Genomic DNA, 4242 nt, shown 5'->3' with positions numbered 1-4242 from the left:
AATAAGGGTGCCAAAGTCAATTTTGAGGCTAACAGGGACCAGAAGTGCAGAAAAGCAAAGAAAAATGAGATAGTGTGTTAAGAAAAAATAAGAAAAATAAACATAAAAGGCAAATTACCATAAAGTAAAAATAAACATAAAAACAAATATAAAGAAGAATAAAATAAAACAAAAATTTTAATGATAATACTGAAAGTTTCCATAGACAAGTTTCATCCCTTTTGAATCTTAGAATTAGTCATTTGGAATTTTCAGTAAGAAAGCTCAAGTTTCTTCTGGTCCAGCCACAGTTCTAATACCATGATTCCATTTGTTTTTGGTCAAAATCATGTACTAATCTTTTAATGTGAGCCAGCTTATTGTAAAGATACCAGCACCTATCTTTTTCTGCATAGAAATTGGGGTTTTTCTGTTTCATCTTCTGATATTCTATAGTGATTTCTTCACCAACATCCTGATATTCTTTTGTACCTCGAGAAAGTTGCTTCCTTTTTGTTCCAAGGGTTATAAATGTACTGGATAAAGTCAGCATCTTGGCCCGCAGGGCCTGATATTCATCATACTCTGCTCTAAAATCCTGCGCGTAGTGATGACGTTGCTCAGAAGAGACTATAGTAAAGTAATCAATCAGATAATCTGAGGGCCCAGATGTTGACCAGCTCTCTTCAGAGGCAGTGCAAACCTTTCTAATTCCTTCACTAGAGACCGAATTTGCACCTTTATTTTGTCTTTGAGGATCTGTTGTCTTTGTCTGCATCATCTCAGTATTGCATTTTTGGTTGTTTGCTTTGTCTTCTGTAAAACTATATTCAAACTTCTCGATAGTTGTTGTATGTTTTTTCTCTAAGATCTTTGGGTACTTCATTTGAATGGAGATAGAGGCTAACATTTCCATAGAAGCATGTTTACTGTGCTGGTGTTCAGAGATGTTGCCGTTTTGACAGAAACTATCATAATATGTATCTGGAATCCTGGGGCCCTCTGGGGTACTATAGGAATCACAGCTAGGATTTAAAAACTGAGGAGGATTTGAAATGGGAAGGTGGAGTAAGGATGGATGTGAAGAGGTATGGTTGGCTGTAGCTGGAGAGTGTAGGGTTGGCTGTAAGAGACCTGCAGCAGATTTTTCACTGGTGTTAAACAGAACTTTTGATGTTGACTGTTCTCGTGTTGCCAGGTGAGATATTCTAACTTTTTTCCGTAAAGGATCAATAAAAGCCGAATTTAAAAGGTCTTTCTGAGGAGAAGTGCCATCTGTACTGGGACCTCTAGATGATTCTAGATGATTGGTGGCAGTGGCACTCTGAACATTCTCTAATTTTCTGGCAAGCACCAAGTCTAATGTCTGTCTGTCTAATTCATTGTACCCAGGCCAGTCTCTTTGGAGCTGTTGAAAAACATAGTCCTTTAAGGTATAAGAAAAAGTCTTGGGATTCATAGTGGCTACCTGCTGCAGAATTTTCCCCAGGGAGTTCTTGTCCTTTTTTTGAATGCCATCTTTCTGCAGCCGGACAAGCAGCTCAGGTTTCTTGTAATCCTTCAATGCTAGCAAATGAATGATCCTGTCCCTATATGGGCGAAGACGGACACTGCTGGCAATCCGTGACTTCCGAACAGTATATGCAGGCGGAACGGGAGCTGTTTTTGTTCTCTCTGGCACTGGCTCTGGAGTGGTTCGAGGTGCTTTCTGAGTTGATACTTTCTTCCCTGCATATGGTTTAATTATTCTGTTCCATTTATTGTAGGATCCCTCCTCTTCCCGTGTCTTATTTGTTTTGCACACTGTCATTTTCTCTTGAGTCAAGCTTTGGCAACTGAGCTGTAAGGTAGTATGGCCTTGGGAAGTTTGTTGGATATGGTCAACTCTGCCTTGAGGGTTGCATGCACTCTCATTGGATAACTGAAAGTCAATATGATATACTTCAATGGGAGAAGAGTGTGTGAGGGTTTCAAGTCCTTGAAACTGAATAGAAGCTTGAGAAACTACTGTATTCTCATAGTTCTGGTAAGAGTCAATCGTCTGTCTCATGGGCCCAGTGAGCTGCCTGAGGAGCAGGGTGCCATGTTCCTGCCTTGGTGCTATATTATTCAGTTCCATTGTCACCTCTCCTTCCTGGAGGAATAGTGCCCCCACTACTCTGCCTCCAGAGACTGTCAAACAGTTAAATCTGTAAAAATCAAAGTTTAAACAAATCGTTGAGAAACAATGACTTTCCTCAGGAAGAGCTATTATCTCGTATTGCATAAAGACTGATATCCTAAGCATTAGTGAGGTGAAATGGACAGGTATTGCCCATTTTGAATCAGGAAATCAAGTGGTTTACTACGCCAGGAAGGAAAATCCAAGAGGAATGGTGGGCTGTCATCATCAAAAAGAACATGTAAAGATCTGTATTGAAATATAATGTTGTCTGTGATAGTATAATATATATTTGTTGTGTTGGTGTGAAGTGCCATCGAGTCAGTTCCAACCCATAGCAACCCTGTATAGGGTTTCCAAGGAGCAGTTGGTGAGCTTGAACCACCAGCCTTGCAGTTCAAACGGCTTTGCAGTCTGGCACATTAACCCACAGTGCTATATATATGCCTACAAAAAGACATGCATACGCATGCGAAAGCTGGACAGTGAATAAGGAAGATCATAGAAGAATTGATGCATTTGAGTTAGTGTGGGAGGAGAATATTGAAAGTACCATGGGCTGCCAAAAGAACAAACTGTTCTTTTGTGTTGGAAGACCTTTGTTGGAAGAAGTAAAGCCAGAGTGCTCCTTGGAGGCCAGGATGGCCAAACTTCGTTTTTCAGACTTCGACCATATTGTCAGGAGAGACCAGTCACTGGAGAAGGATCTCGTGTTTGGTAAGGTGGAGGGTCAGAGGAAAAGTGGAAGACCCCCAGCGAGATGGATTGGCAAAGTGGCAGCAGCAATAGGATCAAGTGTGGCAACGATTGTGAGGTTGGCCCAGGACCAGGTAGTGTTTTGTTCTGTTGTGCATAGGGTCTCTATGAGCCGGTACTAACTTGATGTCACCTAACAACAACAAAGACATGTTAATACAACTATTATTAAAATTTATGTACCAACTGAAGAGCCTCAGATGAAGAAACTCAAGAATTCTACCAACTTCTTCAGCCTGAAATTGAACAAACATACAATCAAGACACATTGATAATTACTGGTGAGTGGAAAATGAAAATTGGAAACAAAGAGGAAGCATCCCTAATTGGAAAGTGTGGCATTGGTGATATAAAGTATGCTAGAGAGATTACATAATAGAAATTTGCAAGACCAACAATTTCTTCATTTCAAATACCTTTTTTCAGCAACATAAGAGGATCTCACCGATGGAATACATAGGAATCTAAATGACTACATCTGTGGTAAAAGACAGTGGAGAAGCTCAATATCATCAGTCAGAACAAGGCTAGGGGCAGACTGTGGAACAGACCATCATTTGATCATATGCAAATTCAGGTTGCAGCTGAAGAAAATTGAAACAAGTCCATGAGAGCCAAAATATGACCTTGAATATATCCCACTTGAATTTAGAGATCATCTCAAGAGCTAATTTGATCCATTAGACACTAATGACTGGGGGCCAGAAGAGCTGTGGAATGACATCAAAAACATCATACAGGAAGAAAACAAAAAGTCATTAAAAAGGAAAGGAAGAAAAAAACAAAATGGATGTCATAAAAGACTCTAAAATTTGCTGTTGAGTGTAGATAAACTAAAACACCTGAAAGTAGTGATGAAGTAAAAGAGCTGAATAGAAAATATCAAAGGATGGCTTGAGAAGACAAAGTCAAGTATTATAATGAAATGTGCAAAGATCTGGAGGCAGAAAATCAAAAGGGGAGAAGACGCTCAGCACTTCTCAAGGTGAAAGAACTGGAGAAACATTCAGCCTTAACATGAAATAGTGAGAGATCTCGGGGCAAAATATTGAACAATGCAGAAAGCATCAAAAGATGATGGAAGGCATACACAGAGTCAGTGTACCAAAAAGAATTGGCCAATGTTCAACCATTTTACGAGATAGCATATGACCAAGAATCAATGGCATTATAGGAATTAGTCCAAGCTGTACTGAAGGTATTAGTAAAAAACAACAAAGCAACACCCCCAAATCACGGCTACAAGAATTGAGGGAATACAAATTGAAGTGTTTTAACCACTATCTGGCCAACAAATTGAAAAGATCCATTATTTGTGCCCATTCCAAAAAAGGTGACCCAAATAG

At 39.6% G+C, this 4242-nt stretch overlaps 1 pseudogene; it reads right to left on the bottom strand.

Moving 5' to 3' along the window:
* Positions 1–292: 292 nt before the first annotated feature.
* Positions 293–2098, bottom strand: LOC102830390 (annotated as a pseudogene).
* Positions 2099–4242: the final 2144 nt, after the last annotated feature.

This window comes from Chrysochloris asiatica, unplaced genomic scaffold, assembly GCF_000296735.1.
Source record: "Chrysochloris asiatica unplaced genomic scaffold, ChrAsi1.0 scaffold00134, whole genome shotgun sequence".
Taxonomy (NCBI): domain Eukaryota; kingdom Metazoa; phylum Chordata; class Mammalia; order Afrosoricida; family Chrysochloridae; genus Chrysochloris; species Chrysochloris asiatica.
Note: the sequence above shows the minus strand (reverse complement) of the source record. Positions and strands in the feature narration are given on the sequence as shown.